The sequence below is a fragment of the Octopus sinensis genome, linkage group LG25, assembly GCF_006345805.1.
Source record: "Octopus sinensis linkage group LG25, ASM634580v1, whole genome shotgun sequence".
NCBI classification, from domain to species: domain Eukaryota; kingdom Metazoa; phylum Mollusca; class Cephalopoda; order Octopoda; family Octopodidae; genus Octopus; species Octopus sinensis.
The window spans coordinates 17,642,432-17,660,109 of NC_043021.1; the positions used below are offsets into that span (position 1 = coordinate 17,642,432).

The following is a 17,678-nucleotide window of genomic DNA, read 5'->3' on the forward strand; positions in this document are numbered from 1 at the left end:
GTGTCTAATGTAAAAGAATTGGAATTGTTAATTGTAAAATTGTATGATGTAAAGTTGTGTTTTGAACAGGAATATATGTAATGTTAACATGTAAATTGTAAAATTATTGTACTTTGAACTGGAATATATGTAACTGTAAAATTGTATTTTGAACTGGAATATATGAAATGTACAATTGTATTTTAAACGGAACTGCGAGTTGGGGGTTCGTAAGCCGTTCCATCTCATTACATATAATTCATCTTTACTTCATATTTTATTTTTGCTTTATGTACCCCATGTCCCGTCTTGTAATGTCCCCCTCTTCGTGGCCCCTTGTGGGTAATAAAGAAATACGTTTTAGGTTTCCAGTCCTTCTCAGGGCGAACCTCTGACCACACACAGCTCGTCTTAGGCTTTTAGTTCTTTTAAGAACTAAGTCTCTGACCACACAGAGAATACTCGACCAAGTTCCAGTTTCGAGGCAGGCGACCACCATTAATACAAGATGTTACAGATACCTCTCATACTGTTAGTGTGAAAAATCACCATGAAGAAAACGGTTACAAGATATCTATAACTAGAGAAACATAACCAAGCAGAACATATAATGAAGAAGCAGCAAGAACCAATCGACAAACATCGAAGATTTAAATTGTACACGAGACAACTACAGATTCAACTATAGCGGTTAGGTGAAATTCTCGCCACGAAGAAAACGGCTACAGTAACATGTCTGGAAGTATATTCATATCAAGAGAAAGATAAACACAACGAGTGATTCAATTAATCTCAACTGCGACATGCAATATCTTGATATGGGACTCTTACAGTGTACCTCATAAACGGTAAATCAATTATCTGTTTCTTGGGTTCTAGTTTCTTCTAAGAACTACCTTAAGCCATCTGTTATTACCTGTTGCCAAGCCGATACCAACAACATTAACTGTGAATCAAATCCCATCGTCTTTTCACTGGTCAGTACCTTTTTACGCCTAACGAACACACAGACACAAAAACATGCGAACACTTACAAACTTCCAACATCAAACATGATTGTAAAAAACTGTAAAATAAATAATGTATATATCTTAAAAAGAAATCTTGTTGTCATTCCAAACTTATGTGTATTGCCGCTGCATGTAAAATATAGTCAGTAAAATATATTAATAAGAATAGGATCGCGTTACTATTTTTATAGAGGGAATGGAAAGAGGGAATGGAAATGGTGTTGACAGACAATCAGGTGACGGAGCTTGAAAAAGAACTTAGAAACGTGTATTTGTTAATAAGGGGAAGGTTGAAACTGGAAAGGAGGGACGAACTTGAGAAAATATATGGGATAAATCTAGGGGACTACGTGGTTTTTCTCATTGAAATAGGAAAGAGGACAAGTGATGTTGACTGATGGGGCAGCTAACATCACTTTCATCTCATTTTCACCCTTCTTTTCATCTCTATCATACGATTTTTTAATGTTTTGTGTCCCCAATGTATTGTAATGTCCCCTCTGTGTAAAACCTTATGGGGAATAAAAAAACGAGTGTCAAGAAGTCAAAAAACATGCATTGAGCATTGTATCAAAGGCTCCCAGAGGATCCCACTGTCGGATAGTAAATACTAAACATTTATGAAATATAAGATAAATTAAAATGTATATGTAAAGTATAGAAGCCATCTTATCATGGCTAACCACATTGGGGAGGGGGTGTTACTGTAGCTTTATAGCCCCAAGAGATCGTCAAAATCCCGAAACTAGTTCGAGCGTATCACTCAGGCTTGCGAGGAAGGGATGGCCTCCCTTTGCAAATACTCCAAGGGCACTGATATTGTGTCTAAAGCCAGCTAGAGACGACGATCTCTTGGGGCTGTAAAGCTACAGTAACACCCCCTCCCCAATGTGGTTAGCCATGATAAGATGGCTTCTATACTTTACATTATCGAGCGATTACTGTTTCAATCTCATTCTGAGATTTAATTATGCCTAAAATGTCTACGATGCATATAAAATACAAAACCACATCAAAAATACAAATCCCAAACTAGGCGAAAAATATGGGGAAAGCGGAACAAGAAAAACGAAGAAAGGTAAAACACCAATTCATCACCAAGCGCCTCAGTTTGTTGCTCACCACAAGGTTCAACATAACTTACTGAAGCCAAGCACCCTCATGGACATCGTCCGACGCTTCAGTAAGGCGAGACAACGATGGCAAAAAAAAAAAAAAAAAAAACCTCCGTCAGCGGCCCAGCCCCTCCAAAGTCTTCAAATTCCACAGGTGGAAGAGAGAGAGTTCACTAACTGGTCTCGATACTTAAGGATTTTGTTCCGTTCGGCCACGGAAGCAGTGAAATAAATTTGGCTGCTCACTTGAAACTAACGTTTAAGGTTTATCACAACTCTGGACCAAAATAGTTTCAAGAAAAATTTATAAAGAATATTCACAAATACCCGACAAAGTATTCTAGGGTAACATTCAAACGCAATAGTTTTGCCATAAAATGAAATTCAGCTGCTCCTGTCGTGGACCAAATGCTTGAAAATCACTGTGTGCTAAGATGCAATTCTCCCAGACTCAAAAGATGTCAAAAATAAAAGGTTAAAAACCTGCTGTTCAATAATCAAACCCGTTTGTGTTAAAACCAACCATTTTTAGTCACATTAAAAACAGTCTAAGATTTGTAAATAAAACTAAAAATTATTTTACATAAAGTGCTTCTCTTACAGGGCCTCGTGAAAAGTTTTTTCCCTATAACCCTCCTAGGTCGCCTCACTAGCATGGATATTACGTTCTCAATAGTAACATTCTATTCCCAAGTATCGAAGCCTATGTCATCAAAGACCAACTAAGATGGAGCGGCCACGTGGTTAGAATGACTGACGAACGACTTCCCAAACAGATCTACTCCCAACTCAAAGACGGCAAGCGTACAAAAGGAGGCCAGAAGAAACGCTACAAGGACTCCCTGAAAACGAACCTCAAAAAGTGTGACATCGACTTCACTAACTAGGAGGAAACGGCAAAAAACAGACCACTCTGGAAAACCACCATCCATGAGGGAACGGCGACTTTCAAGTCGAAAAGGTCTGCAGAGCTGGAGGAGAAAAGACGACGACGGAAGGAGCGCCAACAACAACCACGTGCGACTCTCCTTTCCGGCACTAGATGTCCGCATTACGACCGATCTTTTCAAGCAAGAATTGGTCTTATCGGTCACCTATGGACTCACCAGTAATTTGCGCCATGACCATCATCCTCGACCTTGAGGGATTGCCATCATCATTCCCAAGAACTCTATTTTCTTTTTTTTTTTTTTTTAGTGTAGTATACTTTATGGGACTGTTTACTATTTTATACACGGCTTGTGAAATATATAAAAATAGGGAACAATGAGTTCCATAGCGCCGTTTACTTCCTCACCCAAGACAGGACCAAGCACTTACCTAGTCTAGGTCCAGTTTAGCAAGTTAACTTCGGCCGTAACTATCCCTCGAAGTAGACTAACCGAAATTCCACGAGGTCCCACCCATACCAATGGGTCCTGTATTTAACGACCCTCGGGGATGTCGTTCGTAATCTAATTATTTTCGAGTCGAGACAAAGCGATTCGTATCTAAGTGGTGTCGATTTCTTAAGGTCTTTGTAAGTTATCGTTACATCAATAGAATAAACACCAGGCTTTAAAAACAGTCCTGGGCTAGATTTGTTCGACTAAACCATTCAAGGTAGCCACAGCCCAAGTACAAAAAAAAAAAAAAAAAAAAAAAATTAGCACGTTGGTGGGAAAACTTGATGGGACTGAAATTCTAGAAATTTCGATTTGTGAGGTAGAGGCTGCCTCATTGCTGTATTTATTACAATAATCCTAATAGTGTATACTTCATAATTAGTCAATTAGATATGAACGAGTCACTAGGAACTTGGACACATTAGGTGTTCTCGACACTTAGTCATCTTTTTTTGTCGTGGCGTTGTTTACTGTGAGTTGCTGTTTGTTTATTGAGTGTTAATTTTATTGTTGAACGTTTTGTTGTACGTTTTTTTTTGTTGTTGTCTGTCTGTGTTGAGACAGACAAAGGAAGAGGTGGACTGCCCCTCCCTGACGGGAGAGATGGCCAGACGAGGTATGTTCGAAAGTGTGTCGGATTTATCGACTTCTGAAGAAGAGCTTGAGAAGGCAATAAAAAAGATGGACAAACAATTAGGAAACACTTACGCAGGAGTGACAAAAAAAAGTCGGAGGAAAAAGAAATAGACTTGGCCAAACTGCCAAGCTACCACGAATTCATTAAAAAGGACGGCGGTGAAGTGGGGTTGTCATCGCCACCAAAACAAAGAGAGTGGTATGAACGAAGGACCATCACGTACCGGACTATTGAAATAGTATGGAATTAATAGAAGCTCTGAAAAGAACGGAGGAAGATATAATATTCATGACAAGAGGCATAGATTTCGGTATTGTGGTGGTCCAATTCAGGAACGAGAGTGTGGCGAAGAAAATGGGGCAATCTTTCGTCTCTAGTAGACCTTTCCATCGATTTCCGTAAAAAACTTCTTTTTTTTACATATGGGCTTGCGGGAACTTTTGAAGTAATGAGAGCGAAAGAGACTAAGAGAAAGCAATTGTATGACGAGGGAAGTTCTTTTGAAGTTACCGTGCATGGGAAGCATTGACGTGCGTGCGTGCGTTTGATGGGGTGTGGGAGACAGACAGTATGTTGTGTAAGTGAAGTGCTTCTGTTAGTGTGTGTGAAGAGAGAGTAATGTGTGAAAGAGAGATAACTGAAATTTTTTACTCGGTGTATATGTATGTATGTGTATGTGTATCTATGTATGTGTGTGTGTATGTATGTGTGTATGTAAGTATGTGTGTGTATGTAAGTATGTGTGTGTATGTAAGTATGTGTGTGTGTGTATGTATGTGTGTGTGTGTATATGTAAGTATGTGTGTGTGTGTATGTATGTGTGTGTATGTATGGCCAATTCAGCGTTTACATTATTTCGAGTTAAAACGAAAGATTACCTTTGCCTGTTTATGTAACGGTCTGCTATGTAGAAAATAATGAGGTTGACTCAATGGAATAATGACAGTGATCGAAGATATAGACAAAATTTTTTTTATTTAATCGTTATACATGCCTTGTCAACTGCTACTGTGCAGCCTTAATGTCTGTTGATGTGACGATGATAAAGTGGTAAGAAAAAGCTTTGCTGCGAGAGCGGTGAAGACAGATAAGGTGTTCCTTCTGCCCTCATATCTGAATAGGAAAACTACTCGGATCAGGGTGGAGGGAATACCCCCAAATGTTGATGGAGAATGGATAGTGGCAGCCATAATCAGTGGTTGTGAGGAAGAGGTGGACATCGTCCATGCTACTATGAAGGATGAAGGCTGGAAGCTGGAAGGGTGCAGTGCTGGTTTTAAATGTGCAAGCGGAGGCCGAAACGTTGGAAAAATTAACGGAGAACATCAAAAATGGGAGGTGTCATTATGAGAGTGTGGGTGGGTGGAGGGCAGAGCTCCACGCTGTTACAAGTGTGGCCTGAGAGGTCACATAAGAGCTTACTGCCCTCCCCCATCAAAGGAAATTGTTATGGAACCTCAAAGAGAGGAAGTGGCCAAAGAAGAGGAAGAGCAGAAACCATCGGAGAAAGAAACAACGGAAGAGGAGGAAGTTCAAAAGGGAATGGGAAGAAGGCAGAAAAAGGAGGAAGAGAAGGAGAAAATTAAATAGTGTTGAACCCCAATCCACCCCAACACCACCCGCACCCTCTGAGTCCCACCCTTCCCCTGCAGACAGTGAACCCACCCACTCCCCACCCGCACCCTCTGAGTTCCACCCTTCCCCTGCAGACAGTGAACCCACCCACTCCCCACCCGCACCCTCTGAGTCCCACCCTTCCCCTGCAGACAGTGAACCCACCCACTCCCCACCAACAAGAAAACAAAAAAAAAAAGAAGCAAACAGTCAAGATACCACAAAAAAAACCTAGGCCCAATTTTTTAAGTATTGCAATGAGAAAGGACAAAAGAAATAATGAAGGACTACCAATGGTGTGAAAAGGGCTGTAATAGGTATGCAGTAATTTCAGAAGAACGAATAGATGAGTTTGTGGAAAGGTGCGAAAAGAAGGACTGTGAAATATATAGTGACCCTCTTCGGTCAGACACTGACCATGGGTTTGCACCTAGAGAGTTACTCTGAGGCACAAGTCTGGGCAAGGTTGTTTTTTATGGAAGACCAGCAGTCACCCATGCATAGCGGCCTCCCCTCTCCACGTCACCGATGTTGTCCAAGGGAAAGGCAAAGAGCAGATACAGCTTGGCACCTGTGCCTGAGGGGTCACATAAGAGCCTACTGCCCTCCCCCACCAAAGGAAAAGGAAATCGTTGCGGAAGCCCCAAAAGAGGAAGAAACTAAAGAGAACCAAACAGAAAAGGGAATGACAGAAGAAGAGGAGATGCAGCAAGAGTGGGAAGAAGGGAGAAAGAAGAGAAAAAGAAAGAAAAAGAAAAACAGTGCGAAGCCCCAACCCACCCCAACACCACCCACACCCTTGGAGACCCATCCTTCCCCTGCAAACAGCGATTCCACCCACTCCCCGCCTACAAGAAAAACAAAAACAGACACACAGAACAAACAAAGGCCCAAGACCTACTTTTTTATGCGTTGTGAGGAAGGGGGACACCGAGGACGCAAAAAGGATTTTTCATAATGACGTATGGCAAGAGCATGAAGACGGCAGTTACGCGGTGTTTGAAGATGAACTTATGGACTCATCTCTCTCTATATAAACGGCAGTTTGTCTGTGCGTGTTTCTGTGTGTCTGTTTGCTTGTACCCTCACTGACCACGGCTTTCAACCGATTCTGATGAAACTTGACACACACACATAGCCCAATGTCATAATTCAAAACTAACGCAGCGAAAATTTTGAAAAGTTCCCCCAGTTCTGAAAAAAATCGATAAATTCGACATGGGGTCGAGAATCAGGAACACAAACCACAAACTGTGTAGGGGACGCAACTCCACATTTTTTAACTATCAAAAAAAAAATTTACCATCATTTTTTTCCATTTTTTTGCTATTTTTTGGCTATAACTCTAAAAATGCTTTATAGTTATTTCCCTTACAAACCTGAGCAACGCCAGGCGATACTGCTAGTTGTTGAATAAGTGTAACGAAGTGCGTATAAACTGGTTGACAGCGGATATGAAGGATGAAATGATAGAGAGGTATGAAAGAGAAACGAAGAGTGTGGTAAAAAAGTTTGGAATTGTGATGGGAAATGGGTGATGAAGGACAGCTAAGTGATGCTGGCGGAGGGGGCCGTTAGCATCGCTTTCATATCATTTTTTCATTTTATAATTCATTTGCTCATAATTTTAATCATATTGTTCTATGTCCCCAATGTTTTGTTATGTCCCCTCTTCGTTGGCCCCTTGTGGGTAATAAAGAAATAACAGCTTGGCACCAGTGACGTCGCAACTCATTTCTACAGCTGAGTGAACTGGAGCAACGTGGAATAAAGTGCCTTGCTCGAGAACACAACACACAGAGCCCGGTCCAGGATTCGAACTCACAACCTCACGATCGTAAGCTCGACGCTCTAACCACTGAGCCACGCGCCTGTGAAATATATACAGTGGAAATAAATGACGAAACAGTGAAGGAAATGGAAGAGAGATTCGAGAGGAAACTAGAGAGCAAGGTGTATTATATTGGGAATGAAGTGTGAAGGACAGGTAAGTGATGCTAGCGGATGGGGCCGTTAGTATCACTTTCATCTATCATATTTCATTACCCATATTTATGTAATTGTGACGTTTTATGTCCCCAATGTTTGTATTGTCCCCTCTGTGTAGCCCTTTATGGGTAATAAAGAATCAGGACACATTAGGTGTTCTTTATAAAGACCGGAATATGCAATTATCTATTGTAGCTCTTTTCCACAAACTTTCGATGGAAGATGTACAAGAATGTTTTAAAACATGAACCACAGTTTAAATATATCCTTATACGAGTTAGCCGCGTAAAGTAGCAACCCTTAGTATTAGGGTATCGGTTTAGAAAAGAAAATGGATCTTTTCACTTTGACCGGCAGATTTTTAAAATAATTTCTTTGTAACTAAACAAGAAAATTTCCCCGCTTCATAGTTTAGTTTCCGCCTATATTAGTCGCACTTCGATTTTTTTTTTATAAGTTAAAGTATAAAAGCGCAATTTTTGTACAAGAGTTGAATACTGAGAAACAGGAACGTTACGTAAAAGACAAACAATAAATGCAAGGCAGATATAAATGCTTAAAGTCAAGAAATACACAATTCATTACGAATTCTACGTGAACCAACCCCTTCACCTTCTTGAAGACAACAAGTATCAACAGAACTCCAAGAAGTCTGAAATTTTTTTTTTTTTTAACGAAAAAAAAAAAAAAGAAAAAAGAAAAAAAAGGCGAATTTAAGATTTTCCCCTTCAAGTTCAGTCTATCGAAGTCAGTAACTTAAGAAAAAAAAAGAGCTGACAGACGGAGATTACATCCAAATAACAAATGGAAAATTTAAAGACGTCGGTTTTTTTTTGTTTTTTTTAAGGAAAAAAAACATCTTTATGGCAAATGATTGGATTTTGAAACTAAGGACTTTAAAAAGGCGTGAAAAAAAAAAAAAAAAAAAAAAAGTGCCATTGTTCGAACCAAATCATGTTCGTCAGGAAAATTAAGGGAATAATTCGGTTAAAAGAATTCCAACCAGAGAAAAGGGGTTACTTATTAAAAAAATGTAAGTTTCTAGTGAGTTGAGAGGACGACCGCAATTGAGGGGAACTGTTAACAGAAAGTAAAAGATCTTTTCAAATTGCGTTAGAGATGTCAATGGCGGTCAAAGACTCTAATCTTGGACCGTTTCTATTTCATGTGTGTGTGTGTATTATATATATATACATACATATACACACACATTTATTCAGGAAGGGTGTGCGAGTGTTAGGGAGATATTCTTTGATGTATTCCATATCGAGGAACTACAATGTTAGAAATGAAAATATTTCAAGTTCCAAATCCTACCATTCGCCATAAATCTATAAGAATAGTACAACAATACAGAGAGATCGAATTGTCTGACCGGATTCATCGCCGCTTCAAAAGAAACCATTTTGTCCTCATACTCACAGAAGCTTCGACTTAAAGAAGCGGTAACACTGCATCGGTCCACTGCGATTATGTCCCTTTAAAAACAAAATGAATTTCAATACAACACTTGTAGGTTCGATACCAGGCAAAGCTGACCATTCACCGCAGTTCGCTGAAAAAGAATTTACTTCCAAGTAGACGGTTCAGTTCCAAAACTAAAATGAAGTTATTCCGTTGACTGGTTCAAATAAATGAGCGGAATAAATTGGGAAATGTTGGCATCTCTGACAAAATCTTGTGGAATGAACTACACGAAGCTTCATTCAAGTCAAATATTGAAGCATACAGTCTAGGATGCACTAGCGTGGTTAGGGGTGGGGATGGTGGTGCAGTCCGCCCCGGGCGACACTTTTGGGTCTGCTGTAGGCAATGTGTTTTTTGTGTGGTCCGGGGGGTGGCAAGCACTACCTACGCTAGTGCTCGTACGGTCCATTTTAATGATGACACCTGCAGTAGCATAGCGTGGGCTGAGATGACCACCCGAGGGTATCCACGTTAGCATGAATCTTCGCTGTAGAAGATATGTTCCGTTTAAAGAAGACGAACCTCCAAAACTCACGTTACGTTACAGAGAATGTTACAGTCAAAAACAAAAAGCTGTAATACAAGGCATATTACTTTGATAGTGTTTGAAATAAAAGACTTGTGTGCAATGGTTCATATTTCTTTTGGCTCCAAGCATAGTCTTTGACAGAAGAATGATTTAAAGAATGGCCGTTTAATTTTGAAGCCAGCCAGTGGCGTAGCTAAAAGGAGAACAATAGGAGCGGTCGCTTTCCCCGGGAACATTTTTCAAAATTGGCGCCTTTAATAAAATCCATAACCAATAAGTTTGGATACGTCACAGCGGTTTTCTTTTTTTTTCTTTCTCTCTCATGTTCTTGCTGCCGTAACTTCAAAACCTGGCTGCGCCTCTGAAGCCAGCCACAACACGCTTGTGGTTAGAGAATCCGCAAATCACTAGAATGTCTCGAAATCGTTGCTGTTTCAACACATATTTTAAATTGCTTCACATGTTATTTCGAGAATTATATATTGAGAGTTTTCAAAGCTATTTCAGGGATAATATATATACGCTCCGGAGAAGAAGACACACACATATGGCAGCTGATACATAAAGAGGAGTCTGTTGAGGTTGTCGTTGAAATATCGGTCAGTTGCTTAACATGAGAGTCGACACATATTATTTGCCTCTGCTCCACAAAGAACATCGCAACGGGGATTAACCTTCCGACACAAACGAAATTATAGTGTTGTAAGTAAAATATGGAGTAGCTTTAACTCTCCGACCTTTCGATAAAAAAGAACGATGTCAAAAAAGCTTTTAAAATTATACTTCTGTAGAGATTTTAAAGCTTTTTTTTTTTTGTATTATTATTATTTTGAACTCTTCTACTGCTTCATTGAAAAGTGAAATCTCAAATGGAATCGCCCGGCAAGATCAAATCATAATTTTCCTGTCGTCACTGAAAACCAGGTTCGATTCCAACTGTAAAAATTGATACTCAAAATTTTATTGCTCAACAAGAAGTCCAAGTTGATGTTTAACTTCAAGTCATCTCCGTCCTAGACGAGTTATGATCGAAGACGTTCCAGCCGTGACGATTCACTCAATTTGCTCAAACATCTCACCCTACAATATCCAACATGACCTTCATTTTTTTAAAGGTGATAGTTGTGACTTAAAGGAAGTTTGGCGACCCCAGGAGAATGTCTCTCGTTGGTTCATAAAAGTCAATTTAATGCCGATGGATTACAGATACGTTTGAAGTTTATGGTTCTATAGTTCCAATTCCACCACAGCCACAAAATAATTTTCTGGATTTTGTATTCGTCTGACATTCACAGATGAATTCCCTCCCAATTGAATAAATAAATTCGGTGACTAAATTTGAAACAAAGGGTTCGATCTCGACCCACCCAACACCTTACAGAACGGCTTCTGATCCCCTTTACCTGACTATAGTGGCCTAACTCCTATTCACCCTGATGTAGGAGACTTATGATCAAAAGCGTTCCAGTTGTGACCATCTGAGGTGTTTTCTTTTTCATACCAAGGACAATATTGTCCATTGTATCTTTATTAAGTCGATGGAGTATGTATGATTTGAGATTTGGCTGCTATTTTTGACAGCTGGAGCGATCGCGTAGAGACCTCCCTCCTTAGCCACAGTGAGAGACTCAGATCAACCAAGCCATGAGGCTTCTTCACCATCATTACTGACTTCGCTGTTAAACTGTTGGATGTCTCGGAAATCGAGATGGTTGGCGCCATCTTTAACCTATTTCTTTATTACCCACAAGGGGCTAAACATAGAGGGGACAAGCAAGGACAGACATAGGTATTAAGTCGATTACATCGACCCCAGTGCGTAACTGGTACTTTAATTTATCGACCCCGAAAGGATGAAAGGCAAAGTCGACCCCGGCGGAATTTGAACTCAGAACGTATAGACAGACGAAATACCTATTTCTTTATTACCCACAAGGGGCAACACACAGAGGGGACAAACAAGGACAGACATAGGTATTAAGTCGATTACATCGACCCCAGTGCGTAACTGGTACTTTAATTTATCGACCCCGAAAGGATGAAAGGCAAAGTCGACCTCGGCGGAATTTGAACTCAGAACGTAACGGCAGACGCAATACCGCTAGGCATTTCGCCCGGCGTGCTAACGTTTCTGCCAGCTCGCCGCCTTGGCACCATCTTTAACCATCTTCCTGTCCTATGTGCCATGTGTGATACACAGGACATCATTCCCAGGCATTCCTGCATCATATACGATATACACTCTCTTTTTTTTTTTATTTCCGACCACCAGAGTAACATGAGACTCATGCAAGGAAAGCTTTCTATTATTCAAAATATACGAAACAAAGGCTCGACTAAAAGTCTGAAAACAAGCATGGACGTTTTAGGACAAACTTGTGAAAATGCTTTTGGACAGGTAAAGGGTTAAGGAACCCGATGGGATAATAAGATATACACTCCCTTAAGGTAGCGAGCTGGCAGAATTGTTAGCACGCCGGGCGAAATGCTTCACGGTATTTCGTCTGCCGTTACTTTCTGAGTTCAAATTCCGCCGAGGTCGACTTTGCCTTTCATCCTTTCGGGGTCGATAAATTAAGTACCAGTTACACACTGGGATCGATATAATCGACTTAATCTGTTTGTCTGTCCTTGTTTGTCCTCTCTGTGTTTAGCCCCTTGTGGGTAGTAAAGAAATAGATGTGATAATAAGAACACGTGTTAACCAATTTGAAATTCAAAACCTGGAGAGGCAAGTCAAAGCCTGCCAGCATCTGCCGATGGAACGCGGATCCACTTAGGATGTTTAAGGGTCTAGTTAGGTCCAGATATCCAGGTGAATAGAAGCTAAAACGAGGTTACGAGCAGGGCGGCTAGTGTCAGCCAGAAATAAGTTGAGAGGAACCCACTTCAAAAGGTCGGACAGAAATGGTGAAAGTCTATATCACTTCTGTAATATATATATTGTCTTTGGAGTCGCAATGGCCCAGTGGTTAGGGCAGCGGACTCGCGGTCGTAGGATCCCAGTTTCGATTCCAAGACCGGGCGTTGTGAGTGTTTATTGAGCGAAAACACCTAAAAAGCTCCACGAGGCTCCGGCAGGGATGGTAGTGATCCCTGCTGTACTCTTTCACCACAACTTTCTCTCACTCTTACTTCCTGTTTCTGTTGTACCTGTATTTCAAAGGGCCGGCCTTGTCACTCTCTGTGTCACGCTGAATATCCCCAAGAACTACGTTAAGGGTACACGTGTCTGTGGAGTGCTCAGCCACTTACACGTTAATTTCACGAGCAGGCTGTTCCGTTGATCGGATCAACCGGAACCCTCATCGTCGCAACCGACGGAGTGCTTCCACCACCATATATTGTCTGTCGAAGGGGGCGAACTGGCAGATATCGAAGAAAATACTTAACGGCAGTTCGTCTGTCTTTACGCAGTGAGTTCAAATTCTGCAGCAGCCGACTTCGCCTCTCATCTTTTCGGGTTCGAAAAATAAATACCACCTGAGCTCTGAGGAGGTCGATGTAATCGACTTATCCCCTCCACCTAAATTGAGAAGGTTCCCACAACTCTACCACCTTGCACGGGAGCCCTTCTATCTCTCTCTCAGTGATCAAATCATCACCTCCGCCTCAGGAGTCCAACAGAGCGACCCACTCGGGACCGCGCTGTTCGCACTGAGCATTGATGACATCACTAAGATGACGGTCGAGCTAGACCTCAACGTCTGGTATCTTGACGATACTTTTTTTTGGGGGGGGGGGACCTCCGGACAAGGTTCTCGCCATTGCAAACATGATCGTTGGGGGGAGGCTTGGTCACCGGGGACCCCAAGTAAACAGCTCCAAATGTGAGCTCTGGATCCTCAACTGTTACACATTCATATCTATGTGTATACGTATGTAGAATACATCCTCACTTTTGGCACTATTTTGTTAGTGAACAGTACGAACTGTGTCTAAAGTATAAATGTCTAAAAAAAACTCCGCCGGTTACGACGACGAGGGTCCCAGCTGATACGATCAACGGAACAGCTTGCTCGTGAAATTAACGTGCAAATGGCTGAGCATTCCACAGACACGTGTACCCTTAACGTAGTTCTCGGGGATAATCAGCGTGACACAGAGAGTGACAAGGCTGACCCTTTGAAATACAAGTACAACTCATTTTTGCCAGTTGAGTGGACTGGAGCAACGTGAAATAAAGTGTCTTGCTCAAGGACACAACGCGTCGCCGGGAATCGAACTCACAACCTTACGATCATGAGCCGAATGCCCTAACCACTAAGCCACGCGCCCTCACAAAGTATAAATGTATCACTACGCTGAATGTTGACAGTTCGTGTAACATGGAAAGTAAATAAACACGTAAAACAATAACAATGGCTTCATATTGGTTGTCTGTCCCATTAGAACGAAACTACACATAACATCAATCACCCGGCTTCTCAACATCAACCAACTATTGACCGTTTTGCAGGGTCCTTCCCTTCCATTGTAGTCTCTCCCTCATCGGTTTGGTGCTCCTTAGGAGCCACAATCACTGACCTTGCCTTCGAATCCATCTTCTAGTCGAAGGCGGCTGCCCTTTAGCAATTGCTGAAAACTATTGAAGCTATCGAACCCCATCAAGGTTTTTTTCATACTTAGGAATTACCTCTTGGTCCCTAAGTTTCTATATTTGCTCAGAGTCAACTCTTCTTATCGGTTCCCATCGTGTCTCCAACGCTTCAGCAACTTAATCTTTGAGAGACTCAAATGCTTGGTCAGTGTCAGACTCTCTCCAACGTCCCGCGATCAGGTTGCATTTACCAAGCGATTTGGAGGTCTTAGTCTCCGCAAGTGTTCCTCCCTCTCTCTCTCTCTCTATCTCTTGCTTCCTTTCCTTCACTTACGCCTGCTCCACCCTGATGAGCAACATCCTCTCCTCTCCAACATGCACCACTTCCAACAGGGAGCTGGATGAAGCTCTCCAACACTGGAGAGATTTAGGCTTGTCTGCTCCTGAGAAATTGGAAGAATGTCGGAGTCAGAGAACTTGGGACGACATAATTTCGAAGGCCACCTTCGACTCCTTCTTCATCTAGTCGGACCAGTTTTCAAGGTGCCGCTTACCGTCTGCTCGTGCCAAATACTCAGGTAACTGGATTGAAGCCATCTCTATGGCTAATGTTGGTGGCCAACTCAGCTTGGACGAACTTCGTGTCTCCTGATACTCATGGTGCTTGGCCCGGGCAAACATCCCCTCCATCTTGGAACCATTTGGATTGTCCAGATGTGATGGGAAAAAACCTGACGGCCTCACTCTGTGCCCCTGGTCGCGAGGCAGATGTTTTGTCTGGGATGTCATAGTTAGCGACTCTTTTGCATCTTCTCGCGTGGCTGTGTGGTAAGTAGCTTGTTTACCAACCACATGGTTCCGGGTTCAGTCCCACTGCGTGACATCTTGGGCAAGTGTCTTCTTCTATAGCCCCGGGCCGACCAAAGCCTTGTGAGTGGATTTGGTAGACGGAAACTGAAAGAAGCCCGTCGTATATATGTATGTATGTATGCGTTTGTGTGTCTGTGTTTGTTCCCCTAGCATTGCTTGACAGCCGATGCTGGTGTGTTTATGTCCCCGTCACTTAGCGGTTCGGCAAAAGAGACCGATAGAATAAGTAGTGGGCTTACAAAAGAATAAGTCCCGGGGTCGAGTTGCTCGATTAAAGGCGGTGCTCCAGCATGGCCGCAGTCAAATGACTGAAACAAGGAAAAGAGTAAAGAGTATACTGGATGGTGCGATCAGAGCGATATCTACAGCTTCTGCGGCCGAGGGGAACAAAATCCTGAAATACCGCGAATTGTCGCCCAACTACATTTTCCATCCTGTGGCGTTCGAGACGTTTGGTGGGGTCGGGCCACTGACTGCGAGATTCCTGTCTCGACTGGTAACTCGTCTAGCAGAGGTAACTGGTGAAACTCGTGAGGGCGCTTGGCTATTCCAGCGCATCAGCCTCGCCATCATTGCGTATTTAACTCGTTTGTTTTTGTACTTCATGTTGTTTACACAGTTGGTGACGTCCTGTACCCATATATGCATATATGTATATATATATATATATATATATATATATATATATATATATATATATATATATATATATAAGACAACAAAAGAATGAAAGAGACCTCGATATTATGGAAATAGAGGAATTTATCTGTAATATGTGACAATTATTCGGTAACCATGATAAAACTCCGAGTTTCGGATGTCGGGGTGGAAATCCACGCCGCCATCTCTTCAGTTATCCGACCATCGTGAAGAGATGGCGGCGTGGATTTCCACCCCGACATCCGAAACTCTGAGTTTTATCATGGTTACCGAATAATTGTCACATATTACATTTACAGATATATATATATATATGTGTGTGTGTGTGTGGTGTGTGTGTGTGTGTGTGTGTGTGTGTGTGTGTGTGTGTGTGTGTGTGTGTATTACGGAGATGTACTTGCATAGCGAGTGACTTGATCTGAGATCGTGTGCTGGAACTGACGTAAACAGGTCACGATCTCAAAGCGACGAAAATATTTTGACAAATTAAATTTAAATGTTGAAGTGAATCCAACGGTTTTTGTGTGTTTCTTAAATGGCTTATAAACACCTTCCACGCTGCAATTGTATGTATATATATATACTAGCAGTATCGACCGGCGTTGCTCGGGTTTGTAAGGGAAATAACTATATAAGCATTTTTAGAGAGTTATAGCCAAAAAATAGCAAAAAAATGCATTAAAAATGGAAAATAAAATGATGGTAAATTTTTTTTTAAATTGTTGACTCATCGTAGACATTTTTAGAGAGTTACTTCCCTTATATAATAGCGAAAAAATGCATTAAAATGGAAAAAAATGATGGTAATTTTTTTTTAGATCGTAGACTCATCGTAGACGCGCGCTAGTACCCAGAAGGGCTCGATATGAATCACGACTATAAGATACCCGGTTTTGGTTAAACTGCACCGCAAAATGTGGGAGTAGTTAGGAATCTAAATCGTAGGAGACAGACACACAACTTCTCTTTTATATATATATATATAGGACATTCTCTGATATATTGTTGATATATAAATACGCACACACACACACTCACAGATATATGGGTAGGTAAGATGAGAAGCGGGTGACGGAAAATGATTAGCAAGAAAATAAATTTGTGAGAAAAAAGAAAATGTATAAGAATAACAAGGGAGTTAACTCTATCTCATAGCACTAATTTATAGCTGGGAAGTGATTGCTATTAACTTTTGGGGAGTCTTTTAAACATTCTAAGAATGGTGGAGGTTTATAAAGAACCATGAAATATAAGATTCCGTCTGAAACGGTATTTTATTTCATTCTTTAGATAATGGGAAAGTCCATTGTATGTATATAAGAAATTTACATTCATGCGCCCCTATAAATATGCCTATATGTGTGTATTCTGCGAGCTGGCAGAAACGTTAGCACGCCGGGCGAAATGCTTAGCGGTATTTCGTCTGCCGTTACGTTCTGAGTTCAAATTCCGCCGAAGTCGACTTTACCTTTCATCCTTTCGGAGTCGATAAATTAAGTACCAATTACGCACTGGAGTCGATGTAATCGACTTAATACCTATGTCTGTCCTTGTTTGTTCCCTCTATGTTTAGCCCCTTGTGGGTAATAAAGAAATAGGTATTTCGCCTGCCGTTACGTTCTGAGTTCAAATTCCGCCGAGGTCGACTTTGCCTTTCATCCTTTCGGGGTCGATAAATTAAGTACCAGTTACGCACTGGAGTCGATGTAATCGACTTAATACCGATGTCTGTCCTTGTTTGTTCCCTCTGTGTTTAGCCCCTTGTGGGTAATAAAGAAATAGGTATTTCGTCTGCCGTTACGTTCTGGGTTCAAATACCGCCGAGGTCGACTTTGCCTTTCATCCTTTCGGGGTCGATAAATTAAGTACCAGTTACGCACTGG

General features: G+C 41.5%; 1 long non-coding RNA gene across 1 annotated transcript in view; it reads left to right on the forward strand.

Moving 5' to 3' along the window:
- Positions 1 to 554: 554 nt before the first annotated feature.
- Positions 555 to 17,678, forward strand: part of LOC118767859 — a 29,306-nt gene continuing 12,182 nt past the window's right edge. The window contains exon 1 of the long non-coding RNA XR_005003764.1: positions 555 to 1,037. This is a non-coding gene — a long non-coding RNA (uncharacterized LOC118767859). The remainder of the gene's footprint in view (positions 1,038 to 17,678) is intronic.